The sequence below is a fragment of the Ceratotherium simum genome, chromosome 7, assembly GCF_057802395.1.
Source record: "Ceratotherium simum simum isolate JZ-2026a chromosome 7, ASM5780239v1, whole genome shotgun sequence".
NCBI classification, from domain to species: domain Eukaryota; kingdom Metazoa; phylum Chordata; class Mammalia; order Perissodactyla; family Rhinocerotidae; genus Ceratotherium; species Ceratotherium simum.
In genome coordinates, this window is record NC_141906.1 from 24,482,815 (window position 1) to 24,497,628 (window position 14,814).

The following is a 14,814-nucleotide window of genomic DNA, read 5'->3' on the forward strand; positions in this document are numbered from 1 at the left end:
TATATGATTTGCAAATATTTTCTCCCAGTTGGTGGGTTGTCTTTTCGTTTTGATGATGGTTTCCTTTGTCTTGCAGAAGGTTTTTAGTCTGGTGTAGTCCTATTTGTTTATTTTTTCTTTCATTTTCCTTGACTGAGTAGACGTGGTATTCAAAAAGATATTGCTAAGATTGATGTCAAAAATTGTACTGCCAAATTTTCTTACAGAAGTTTTATGGTTTCAGGTATTGCATTCAAGTCCTATTCCATTTTGGGTTAATTTTAGTGTATGGTGTAAGATAATGGTCTACTTTCATTCTTTTGCACATGGCTGTCCAGTTTTCCAAACATCATTTATTGAAGAGACTTTCCTTTTTCTATTGTAGGCCCTTGGCTCCTTTGATGAAGATTAGCTGTCCCTAGATGTGTGGTTTCATTTCTGGGTTTTCAATTCTGTTCCACTGATTTGTGTGTCTGTTTTTCTGAACATACCATGCTGCTTTGATTACTATAGCTTTGTAGTATATTTTGAAGTCGGGGAGTGTGATACCACCAGCTCTGTTCATTTTTCTCAGGATTGATTTGGTTATTTGGGGTCTTCTGTTGTTCCATATAAATTTTAGGATTCTTTGTTCTATTTCTATGAGGAATGTCATTGGGATTCTGATGCAATAGGGATTGCATCAAATCTGTAGATTGCTTTAGGTAATGTGGACATTTTAACTATGCTTATTATTCCAATCCACGAGTATGGAATATCTTTCCATTTCTTTGTCTTCATTTTCTTTCAGAAATGTCTTATAGTTTTCAGTGTATAGATCTTTCATGTCCTTGGTTAAATTTGTTACTAGATATTTTATTCCTTTTCTTGTAATTGTAATGGGATTGTATTTTTGATTTCTCTTTCTGCTAGTTCATTGTTAACGTATAAAAATACAATGCATTTCAGTATGTTGATTTTGTACCCTGCAACTTTATCATATTTGCTGATTATTTCTAATAGTTTTTTGTTGCGTTCTTTAGGGTTTTCTATATATATAGAATCATGTCCTCTGCAAACAGTGACAGTTTTACTTCTTCCTTTCCTGTTTGGATCCCTTTTATCTCTTTTTCTTGCCTACTTGCTCTAGCTAAAACTTACAGTATTATGTTGAATAAGAGTGGCAAAAGTGGGCATCCTTGTCTTGTTCCTGTTCTCAGAGGAATAGCTTTCGGTTTTTTGTCATTGAGTATGATGTTGGCTGTGGGTTTGTCATATACTGCCTTTGTTATGTTGAGGTACTTTCCTTCTATACCCATCTTATTGAAGGTATTTATCATAAGTGGTTGTTGGTTCTTGTCAGATGACTTCTCTGCATCTATTGAGATGATCATGTGACTTTATTCCTCATTTTGTTAATATGATGTATCACATTTATTGACTGGTGAATGTTGAACCATCCCTGCATCCTGGGAATAAATCCCACTTGATTGTGGTTTATGACCCTTATAATGTATTGTTGTATTCAATTTGCTAAAATTTTGTTGAGGATTCTTGCATGTATGTTCATCAGCAATATTGGTGTATGATTTTCCTTCTTTGTATTGTCCCTGTTTTGTTTTGGTATCAGGGTAATGTTGGCCTCGTAGAATGAGTTAGGAAGTGTCCCATCCTCTTCAATTTTTCAGGATAGTTTAAGAAGGATTGGTATTAAATCTTCTTTGAATGTTTGTTAGAACTCACCAGAGAAGCCATCTGGTCCTGGACTTTTGTTTTTTGGGAGGTTTCTGACTACTGTTTCAATCCCTTTACTTGTGATTTGTTTATTCAGATCCTCTATTGCTTCTCTATTCATTTTGGGAGGTTGTATGATTCTAAGGATTTATCTATTTCTTCTAGGTTATGCAATTTGTTTGCATACAGCTTTTCACAGTATTCTCTTATAATCCTTTCTATTTCTATGATATCTGTTGTAATTTATCCTCTTTCATTTCTGATTTTATTTATTTGAGTCTTCTGTCTTTTTTCTTAGTGAGTCTGGCTAAGGGTTTTTCACTTTTGTTTATTTTCTCAGGGAACTAGCTCTTACTTTCATTGATCCTTTCTATTTTTTTTGTCTCTATTTCATTTATTTCTGCTCTTATTTTTATTATTTCCCTCCATTTACTGACTTTGAGCTTTGTTCTTCTTCTTTTTCTAGTTCTTTTAAGTGTAGTTTAAGTTTAGTTACTTGAGACTTTTCTTGTTTGTTGAGGTAGGCCGATATTGCTAAAAACTTCCCTCTTAGTACCGCTTTTGCTGCATCCCATAGGGTTCGGTATGTTGAGTTTTCATTATCATTTGTCTCCAGGTATTTTTTAATTTCTCCTTTGATTTCTTCATTGACCCGATAGTTGTTCAGCAGCATGTTCTTTGGTCCCTACATATTTATGAGTTTCACAGCTTTTTCTTCTTGTAGTTGATTTCTAGTTTCATAGCATTGTTGTCAGAACAGATGCTGGAGATGGTTTCAATTTTCTTAAATTCTTTGAGGAATTTAATTCTTTGAGGAAACAAAGTATTATTTCCCAACATATCATGTATCCTTAAGAATGTTCCATGCATGCTTTAGAAGAATGTGTATTCTGCTATTTTTGGATGGGATGTTCTACATATATCTATTAAGTCCATCTAGTCTAGTGTTTCATTTAAGACCACTGTTTCCTTCTTGACTTTCTGTCTGGATGATCCATCCATTGACTTAAGTGGGGTGTTAAGAGCCCCTACTATTATTGTGTTGCTGTCAATTTCTCCCTTTAGGTCTGTTAACAGTTGCTTTATATACCTTAGTGCTCCTCTGTTACGTACATATATATTAATAAGTATTATATCTTTTTGTTGGAATGTCCCTTTTATCATTATATGATGCCCATCTTTTTCTCTTGTTATCTTTTGTATCTTGAAGTCTGTTTTGTCTGATATAAGTACACCTACAACCACTTTCTCTTGTTTGACATTTGCTTGGACTATCATCTTCCATCCTTTCACTCTGAGCCTATGTTTGTCTTTAGATTACATGTTTCCTGAGGGCAGCATATTGTTGGGTATTGGTTTTTAGTCCATTCAGCCACTCTTTGTCTTTTGATTGGCGAATTCAATCCATTTATATTTAGAGTGATTATTGATATATGAGGGCTTAATACTGCCATTTTATCTTTTGTTTTCCAGTTGTTCTATATTTCCATCATTTATTTTTATTGTATTTCTGTCTGCCATTGCAGTTTGGTGGTTTTCTGTGGTTATTTTCTCACTTTTCTCTTCGTTTATGCTTTGTGACTCTGCTCTGATTTTTTGTTTTGTGGTTACCATGAGGATTGTACAAAAAATCCTGTAGATGACATAATCCTTTATCTGAAACCCTCTTATTTCCATTAGCCTATGCAGGTTCTGTCCCTTTGCTATTCCCTTACTATGTTTTTGTTCTCACAAATCCTTCTTTATTCTGCTGTGAGTTTGTGAGATAATTGTATTATAGTTATTTTTACCTTTATCTTTTATGTTATAATTGTTTACTAACCTATCCTGATATAGAGCTGCAATATTCTGATTCTGTTTATCTGTTTATGTCCTTGATCAAGGTTTTGTGAATTTTTTTTTTGAGGAAGATTAGCCTTGAGCTAACATCTGCTGCCATCCCCCTCTTTTTTGCTGAGGAAGATTAGCCCTAGGCTAATATCCATGCCCATCTTCCTCTACTTTGTATGGCATGCCACCACAGAATGGCTTTTAATAAGCAGTGTGTAGGTAAGCGCCCGGGATCCAAAGCTGTGAAACCTGGGCCACCGAAGCAGAGCGCATGGACTTAACTGCTACACCAGTGGGCGGGCCCAAGGTTTTGTGAACTTTTGCTTTTCAGTTTCATATGGGGGGGTCCTTTCAGTGTTTCTCATAAGGCAGGTTGAGTAGCAGTGAACTCCCTCAGTTTTTGTTTGTCTAGGAAAGATTTTATATCTCCATCATATTTGAAGGATAATTTTGCTGGATAGAGTATTCTTGGGTGATAGCTTTTATCTTTCAGTGTTTTGAATACATCATTCCACTCTCTCCTAGCCTTCAGGGTCTCTGCTGATAAATCCGCTGAAAGCCTGGTTGGGGTTCCTATGTAAGTTACTTTCTTCTCTCTCGCTGTCATTAGTATCTTTTCTTTGTTATTGACTTTTGACAGTTTTAATGTTATATGCCTTGGAGAAGGTCTTTTTGCATTAAGGTAATTAGGTGTTCCAATAGCTTCATGTACTAGTATGCCTAGTTCTTTCACCATGTTTGGGAAGTTCTTAGCTTTATGATTTCTTTGAATGAGCTCTCTGCTCCTTTATCACTGTCTTCTCTTTCTAGGATATCTATGATCCTTATGTTACTTTTCCTAATTGAGTTGGATATTTCTCAAAGGATTTCTTTATTTTTGTGAATTCTTAGTTCCCTCTCCTCCTCCACCTGACTCATTTCCAGGTTTTCTATCCTGGAGCTCACTAATTCTCTCTTCCAGATGGTCTTCTCTATTTTTAATCCTTTCTAAATTATTTTTCTCTCACTTATTGTGTTCTTCACCTCCAGAATGTCTGTTCCTTTTTGGAATTTCAATCTCCTTGGTGAAGTGCTCCTTCCGTTCATTAATTTTATTCCTGAGCTCATTGAGCTGTCTTTCTGATTATTCTTGTAACTCACTGAGTTTCTTTATGACAGCTATTTTGAATTCTCTGTCAGACCATAATCTTCTGTGACTTCAAGTGTTGTTTTTAGAGACCTGTTCCTCTCCTTCTGTTCTGCCATGTTACTGGTCTTTGATGAGTTGGTCTTCTGCTGGTGCATTTTTGGTAGTAACTACTTTCTTATTTGGCTGCAGCTTGGTTACTTTGGTTCTGAGCAGCTTCTAGTTGTATTTGAGAGCCTAAACTTTCCTCTCTCCACTGCCTCTGCCACGGGTGTCTCAGTGCCCTCCTTGTACTGTTTGTGTCTTTGGGGTTGCTGGTGCCTTTACTTTAGTCTCAAGTGTTGCCACTGGAGTCACCAGGCTGTGAGCACTTCTATTGCTTCTGAGGTTGCCTGGGTCTTAAGTTCCCCTACTGTCTCTTACAGGCTCTGTGTGGGCTCAGATGCCCCATGTGCCACCTGTGCTGCTATTCCTGGTTTACCTGGGAGTGCTGGTTGCACTGTAGCCAGGGGTGCTTGGTTCACAGGTGTCACTGTCACTATAGGGGTCTGGGGATCTGGGGAATTGTGTGCCACCCCCACTGCTGGTGGAGCTGGTGTTGGGGATGCTGCCACTGGAGGCTGGGTCATCAGTTCTGTTGTGGTTCCTGAAGCCTGTGCTCCCAGGTTCCACCTGCCACCGCTAGGGGGGAGCAGGAGTAAGCAGGTCGAGTTTTTTGTTGTTGCTCACTGTGCAGCCTCTGGCCTCTAGTGCTAGCCAGTGTGTTTTTAAAACCTCATGTCAGATTGTCCCACGCCAGCTTGGAAAATCCAAGTTTTGTATATTATTGCCACTGTTGGAATGACCTGGCCACTGCTGTGGGGTGGGAGAGAGGGGGCGCACATGCTGAATCTGTTAGTAGATGGGCAGGCAGCAAATCCATCCACACTCTCCACCCCAGAAAGACTGCTTGAGCAAGCTATGTCTGTTTTCTCACAGGTGTGTGGGCCAATGTGGGGATCCATGTCCTGGATCACTGCTACCAGAGGAGTGCGGAGATGGCTGCTCCCCTAGTTCCACTACCTCCCAGGGGTCCAGTCCACCCACCTTCAGCTATATAGATGCCTGGATCTCTTATTCATCCTGTTGTGCTGTGGAGGGAATCTTCTGTTTGGCAATGGATGTCCAACTGATTGTAACTTATAGGGGAGAGACCAAGGGAACAACTCACTCCACCATGATGCTGACTTCACTCTCTGTTCTGTCATTTTTACTCATTTGGAGGATCCACAGTCTCTCCTTCTCTGAATTCAAAGGCACTATCTTTTGTAACCCTATTCTCCACTTAGCATCAACTCTTCAAAGGGCATAGGTTTTCCCAAAAGACAGGAAGGGACGTTGACCTTCTCTCTCTGATCAATGAACTTAGTAGTTCACTAGGCAGTGAACTACTAAGGAGCTGGTTGCTTATTTGGAATCAAGATGGTGATCAAGAACGTGACAAAGGACCCCTAGCTAGGAAGAATAGAACATTGAAAGTATTCAGTGCAGCCAGCACTGGATATCTTGTACATGCAGAACAAAAACAGTTCTGGAGGAACTTAGAGATTTCAATATAGCAGATATTGCTAGAGAATAACATGACATCAATCCTGTTTCAAAAGATGTCATCAAGTAACTGAAAAAAAAAGAAGCTTTTCATCAATAAATCATTTAAATATGTGGAGAATTATGTAAGAATCTTTGTGGGAAGTATTAATTCATCAAACTAATTTAAAAAGTTGTAAAATAACACAACCTGTTGAGTCAGATTAAGTGTCAATCACTGTGTTTGATTTGGGGGAAAAGATTAAATACGATTCATCTCTGCCTTTGGGGAGCTCATTAAATAAAGTAGGACACAAAAACTTGAAATAGAATAATGTCAATGTAATGTTTTTCACCACAATGAGATGTGCTCGTGGTGTGATTGAAGTACAAGAGAGCAGCACTTTGTGCAACCTGGGAGTTCAATTAGGGCCTTATGGAAGTAAAGTATCTCTATTTATTCTGTGGTTTTGCTTCGTGTACAGGGTGTATTTTGTGAGCTGGTCACTGGAATGTAGAACTAGGAAAAGTGTTTTTGTCTAGAGTAGTTAGCCTTATACTAATATCAGTTCATCAGGGCTTAGAGGAAAAAATATAACATTATTTGTATTAGAAACAAAAAGAGTCAAATCAGTGATCTAAGTTTCTACCTTACAAAACCAGGAAAAGATGAGCAAACATGTTCAAGGAAAGTAGAAGAAAGGAAGTTAAAATAACAGCAGAACTTGATGAAACAGAAAATGAATGGAAAAAAGATAAATTAAACCAAAATACACTCCTTTGAAAAATATCGTTATATTGATACATATATCTACACACTAATCAGTCAAAAAAATAAAAGAAATACAATATCAATACCAATAGTAAAAGGGGGTGTCATTACAGATTCTATCCACTAAAAGGATATAGGAATATTATGAACAACTTTATGTCAATAAATTTGAAAACAGATTAAATGGGCAAATTCTCCGAAAGACACAAATTGTGGAACTTGACTCAAAAAGACATAGAAACTTTCAATAGCCACATATCAGTTAAAGAATGTCAATTTATAAATAAATATAGCATATTAAAAAAAACCTCAAGGCCCAAATGGCTCCACTTGTGGAGTTCTATGGCCACAATTAAGGGAGAAATAATTCCAATCCTTCACAAACTCTTTTAGCAAATCAACAAATAGATGGGTTGGGAACAATTCCAACTCATTTTATGAAGACAATATTTTCCTGATACTAAAACTAGATGACAACACTACAAAAAAGAAAAACACTGACCAATGTCCTTTATTAACATAGACACAAAAAAATCTTTAACAATAAAGATTGACTCCTGAAATATAAAAATAAAATAATAAATCATGACTAACTTTAGTGTTGCAGATTGTTTTTTTACCTCTCTCTGGGCAAGGTAAAATTCTTTACTACACATCTACTCCTTTAGTTCCAAAGATATTTTTTACTATTGCTGTAGCTATGCTTTTCACATCAGCTTCATCTTGGGTCATGGTATCAATCATAAATTCTGCTCTCCCAACAATCAAGTTTAATCCCTTAAAAATATGAAGCCTGGAGAGACCAACAGCTCATCACCGTATTGTATCCTTTTTTATGTCAGGGTGTGTTTTCAGTCAGTCAAAGTATGAGTGAGTTCAAGCTCACTACTCTATCCTTATTTTCCTACAATGGCTTTTTTTCACTTTTTGTCTCATTCATTATCAAGGAAGTATGTGTAGGAAAAAGAAGCAAAAGTATATAGTATTTAATATTACTGGCATTGTGGCATGGAATGAAGCCTTGATTCTGTTCTTACTGGCTTTGTGACTTTAGGTAAGTTGCATCGTGTTCTGTGTTTCAGTTTCATCTAGATATAAGCATAATACTATCTGCCTCGTATTATTATTAGGTGGGATAAATGAGGTTATATATGCCTGAAATATTGTGGAGACCCAGCAGATATTTTCTCTCCAATTTCTTATGTTAGTCCTCTTCTTACTTCTCACCAGACCACTGATCTGTGCCATTTTATTCCCTACCCCAATACTCTAGGTATTAACTCAATTTCTGTGAATCCAAATTCCAATCTTAAGCACACATTGCACAGACTCACCCCTCACGAGTGCTTACCAAGTTCCCTGTCTTCCATCTTAGGGAATCATGTAGCCACTGTGAATTCAGTTATTGAAATTTACTGTATATATTTATTTTATATATATATGGTTTAGAACAGAGCCTTGATACACCCTAACAGGTGTTAACAAAATGTCTTTGAGTATATGTGTTGGGGGGCATTTCTAATGAAGTCTCCAGGTGCCAGAGAGTCTGAGACATTGAGATTGACATGAATAGGAATTCCGTTTGGTCAGTACACCAGTTGGAGAGAAGCTCCAGGGAAATCTCTGTGAACCCTGCTGCCTGCTGCCCGGTCAGTTGCCAGTTCTTGTTATTTCACACAATATTTATGACAGGTCACATTTTACGTTTTTCTCTCCTTCCTTCTTATCCTTCTCTGTTTCAATCTATAAATTGCTTGGATTAATCCTTTAGGCTCCGTTGGACTGACCTATATAACTAGCAACTCTTATTTTTAATTGTTGTAAAATATGCATACCAAAATATTTACCATTTTAACCATTTTAAAGTTTATAATTCAGTGGCACTTAGTACATTCACAATATTGTGCAACTATTACCACTATCTAGTTCCATAAAATTTTCACCATTCCCAAAGGAAATGCTGTACCCATTATGCAGTTACTCCCCATTCTTCCCTCCCTCTTGCCCCTGAAAACCACTAACCTGCTTTCTACCTCTATGAATTTTCTCTGTGAATTTCATTTGGCTATAGAATCACATATGTGTGGCCTTTTGTGCTTAGCTTCTTTCACTTAACATAACGTTTTTAAGTTGCATCCATGTTGTAGCATATATCAGTACTTCATTCCTTTTTATGGCTAAACAATATTCCATTGTATGGATATACCATTTTTGTTTATGTATTTATCAGTTGGTGGACATTTTGCTTGTTTCCATACTTTGTCTATTGTCAATAGTGCTGTTATGAACATCCTTGTACAAAATTTGTTTGAATATCTGTTCCCAATTCTTTTAGGTATATATACAAAGAAGTGGAATTTTTGGGTCATACAGTAATTCTATGCTTAAGTTTCTGAGGATGTGCCAAACTGTTATCCACAGTGGCTGCGTCAATTTACATTTCCACCAGCGATGTATGAGGGTACTCATTTCTCCACAGTCTCTCTAATACTTCTTATTTTCCTTTTCTTCTATTACAGCCATTCTAGAGGGTGCTAAGTAGTATCTAGTTAAGTTTTTGATTTGCGTTTCTCTAATGACTAATGATGTTGAGCATTTTTGAACAAGTACCTTGGCCTTTTGTACATCTTTAAAGAAATGTCTATTCAAGTTCTTTTCCTGTTTTTTGATTGAGCTGTTTGTCTTATACGTTGTTGAATTGTAAGATTTCTTTATATATTCTGGATACTAGACCCTTATCAGGTATATGATTTTCAAATTATATCTCCCATTCTATAGGTTGTTTTTACACCCTCTTGATAGTGTCATTTGATTCAAAAAAGTTTTAAATTCTGATGAAATTCAATTTATATATTTTTTCTTTTGTTGCTTTGCTTCTGCTGTCCAATATAAGAAATCACTGCCAAATTTGATCATGTAGTTTTACCCCTATCTTTCACTCTAAGAGTTTTATCTTTTAGTTATTATATTTAGATCTCTGTTCTATTTTGAGTTTTTTTTTGTATATGTTGTGAGTTAAAGGTCTAATTTTATTCTTTTTATGTGGATATTCAGTTGTCCTAGTATTATTTTGAGGATAATACTCTTTTCCTCATTGAACAGTCATGGCATCCTTGTCAAATCAATTGACCATAAACATATGGGTTTATTTCTCCACTCACAATCTTATTCCATTCATCTGTATGTCTATTCTTATGCCAGTATACTTTTTTGAACACTGTAACTTTGTATTAAGTTTTGCAATAGGGAAGTGTTAGTCCTCCAACATAGTTTTTCATTTTCAATATTGTTTTGGTCATTCAGGTTCGCTTGTTATTCCATATGAATTTTAGGATCAGCTTTTCCTTTTCTGCAAAAAAAAAGACATTGGGATTTTGATAGAGATTGCATTGAATATATAGAACTCTTTGGGAAGAGTTGCCATTTTTACAACATTAAGTCATCTAATCTATGGAAAAGAATATCTTTCCATTTATTTAGGGCTTCTTTAATTTCCTTCATCAGTGTTTTGTAGCTTTTAGCACACACATCTTGCACTTCCTTTTAAATTTATCCTAAGTATTTTATAATTTTTAATGCTGCTGTAAATGTAATTTTTTCTCAATTTCATTTTCAGATTGTTCGTTGCTAGTATACAGAAATGCAACTGACTTCTGTATGTTGATCTTGTGTTGTGTAACTTTTATGCATTAGTTTATTTGCTCTAATACATTTTTTTGTGGATTCTTTAAAATTTTCTATATATAAGATCGTGTCGTCTACAGTTACAGATAGTTTACTCTTTCCTTTCCAAATTGAATGACTTTTTCTTGCCTAATTGCTCTGGCTTGAACTTTCAGTACAACATTAAACAGCTGTGGTGACAGCAGGCATCTTTGTTTTGTCTGTGATCCTAGCGAAATAGTTTTCAGGCTTTCACCATTGAGTTTAATATGAGCCGTAGTTTTTTCCATAAATACTCTTTATCGTTTTGAGGATGTTTTCTTATTTTCTTATTTTTGAAGTGTTTTTATCATGCAAAGGTACTAGATTTTGTCAAATGTTCTTTGTGCATCAATTGGGAAGATAATTTTTTTTTTCCTTCATGTCATTAATGTTGTGTAATGCATTGATTGATTTTCTTATCTTGAAACACCCTTACATTACTGGGATAAATCACACTTGGTCATGGTGTATAATCCTTTTAATATGCTGTTGGATTTGGTTTGCTAGTATTTTGTTGAGTATTTTTCATCTATATTCATAGCTATATTTTTCTGTAGTTTTCTTATTAAAATACGTAGATTTTGCAATATAGCTCCCATTGTGTGTGTGTGTGTGTGTGTGTGTGTGTGTGTGTGAAATGTCTTCTTGAATGCACTAGATATTTTCCAGTAGACTAAATCATATTCTGTATTTTAATACTATTTCCTCAAGGTCAGCCAGAAGTGACAGGTTAGGGATTTATCAGATCTTCCCCGGGTATGTGCATAGTCGTGTACCTTTGCATGTCTTTCTAGTTTAAGAATATTTCAGAGCTTTGAAAAAATCTGTATGGTCAATTTGTTCCCCATTTTTTCCCTTTTAAGTTTTTTGTCAGGCTCTTGTCAGTTGCAACTATTATTCCTGCTGTAAGAAGCTGTAATGTTAAACAATTTCTGTTGATTGATTTTGACTAACAGCCCAGGGGAAAAGGCTGTTCACAGTGAGTCAGCTTTGAGTCAGTTCAAAAAAAGATGCACCATGTGAGATAGAATTTCCTGGGAGCTACCAGACGGGTCATAAAGAACAGTTCTCTGCAAACGAGTCTCCAAGAAACTTTTAGTCCCCATTCCAGGGAAAGTGGAGTTGTAAGAAAACTATAAATGCCTTCTGTTCAGCATGATAAATAGCATGCCCAAGAAGATGCCAAGATGTGTTTCATAGTGTTGTAGAGACAAAGGTAAGTCATATCACGGTTAGACTGTGAAAAATAGCAAAAGGTTTGGAGAGTTTATGGCAAGATAGTATGAAAAGATGGAGGAAGAATGAAAGTAATGAAAACAAGATGAAGAGAGAATACACACTCATACTCAAAATCTCCTGAGGCTGCACTTTTATCTACATGTACTTATACTTATGACCAAGCAAAATCTCACACACTTATATATATATATTCTTCACGAACATATCCTGTATCAATTTACCTATTGTTTCTGACCCCATATACAGACTCACAAATGTGAATAGCAAGAGGGCAAGGTCTAGCTTTCTCTATCTTCTGGAACTGTGTCAGGTATAATAAAGGTGATCAATAAACGCTTTTGAATTAATGAATTCATGAATGGCCCTGAGGGATAGACTTTTGTGAAAATAAGACCTACAGCTATGGTGATGAAGCATCTGAGAAAGGAAATAAAGTTGCATAATAGCAGGATAACCATGAGACTGTGAGATTAGGCAAGAACGAGAAAGTAGGTGTACATTATCTCTTCTCTTTATGCTCATCAGTTCCAGGAAACAGGAATGTGGGAATTTGGGATGTGGTGGAGGTTGGTGGAATAGGGTAGAGTAAGAAAATGCCACACTGAGGACATCACTGCTGGATAGGTGGATATAATCCCATGTAGCACATTAGAATTAGGAGGTCAAAGGAGGGGCTGGTACCAAGTCTTATTTCTGAACCCAGCAGAGATTGGAAGATATATGAATATATGCTGAAATAATAAGACAGCATACATTATAGAATGATTAAGGATTGGTTGCTTTGATCAATGTGTATGGACTGGAAATGAGGTATTCTCGAAGAGGAGGGAAGCACCAATTTTCAAGCCCTCCTAGAAAATCCACAGAAATAGTGGGATAAGGTGATTTTCTTGGGATGTAGCTATATTTTACTATGTAATTTTCTGCTGTACGGAGCCCCTAAGATTGACCGAGACACCAGACCATAGGCTGGTCATCAATCTATTGAATTTTTGTATAAGGTCATTGAAAGGATGAGAGATTCTTTTTTTATGTCCTGACTGGCCATTGTGTTTTTATTTTCACTTTCTCCTTGCTCTTCAGTCTTCAGTCCATCAAGAATAAAACGTATTTCCTTCCTTAGCTGAAGAATTGTTCTGTGAGTCTTAGCATAAGCCTAACCTCCTCCATGGAATTTTTTTTGAGTCACCTCTGTACCTACAACATTCTGTGCATAATTCTAATATAGCGCTTGTAATAAAAATTTCAAATTTCATCTTTGGAATTTTATCTCCCTTATACTGAGTGATCTCCTTAAGAGTTCATTCAAACTTGTGTTCAAATTGCCTATCAATCCTGGTACATCAAGGATCTCTTAAATATTTAATGGAATAAATTGTGAAGAATACCATAAGTGAGACATCCATAATTGTGAATAAATAATAAATACACTTACCTTGTACCTTCTCCACCCACGAAAGGCAGAAAACTATCTCTGATAGATTCACATTACAAACTTGAGAACTTAAATTGTCTCCTCTCCATCTCTAGCGGTCCAAGTTTGCACAATCCCCCCATACAAACCCACACACACAAACGGAGGCATATACATAGTATACAAACTTCATGAGAGAATTTCCCAAATTATCAAATTATCTCTCATTTTTGCTACTCTTCATAGGTTTCAAATGGGTACAGTTAGCAAGGCATTTGTCTTGACATGGGTTTAAAGCAGGTAGTGCTTGCCTTCATATGCATTTGTCTCTGATGGGTGCCTCTCAACTCAGACATCCCCCAAGAGCCGAGTCTTCCTAAATTTTTTATTTTATTTTATTTTATTGAAGTCACATTGGTTTATAACATTACATAAATTTCAGGTGTACATCTTTATATTTAGACTTCTATATAGATTGCATCACATTCACCACCAAAAGTCTAGTTTCCATCTGTCACAAGTATTCCAAAATTTGAGTCAAAGCTTTCTGTACAATTGCACAATCACTTTCACATTTTCTGTACAACTAGTTTTTCTCAAATAAAGTGTACAGCAATGAACTTCTCCCCTGTTTGCTTCAAATTTTTAGTTTAGTATAAGTAAGTTCAGAATTCCCACATATTCTGGATCAGTGCTATAAAAAAACACTTAATTCCTCTATGTTGCCATAAGGGAGACATCCATAAAGACATGAGGGCTGGGACAGAATCTTGGTAGGAACTAAATTTTAGGATATCTAAAATGCTTCTGCCGTCTCCTCATGGATACAGGGCAGAGATATATACGAAAGTTGCCTAGCCCAAAATATTTAATTTCCCCTCCCTCAGCTGGCCTTATATCTAGACAGCTTCTTTACTGAATGTGTTTAACTTATTCACTTTCCAAATGTTAGACATATCTACATGAAAATAATCTCTCAATTCATGATTCATCATAATTACAAAATACTCTTTCTCAAATATCTCCCTCTCCTTGTCATTATCCATTTTTCAAATCTTATGGGTGATTTTTTTTTCAAAAACAAATTATGATTGGAAATGAGTTTATTTTCTGAAATATGACATTGAAATTGCTTTCTGTCCTGCCTCTTTGTAATCAATCCATCTATTTACGAACTTTTTAAATTGAGAACTTTTATGTGGCAGAATTTTTTTCACGCATATGAATAAACAAAGATAAATTGTTTCTTCTACTCTATGAACCAGACCATCTAGTATTCACAAACATCTGTAAAAATGCATAAACAAACCCATGCACACACATACACACACAGGATTATGCACACTACATTTTGAGGTTTTTATATTTCCTAAAATCGGAGTAGTTGAAATTATAAATACCAAAGGAATCACCGTGTATATTAAGCAAAGATATGTGGAACACTATCAGATACACAGACTGTGGAATTTT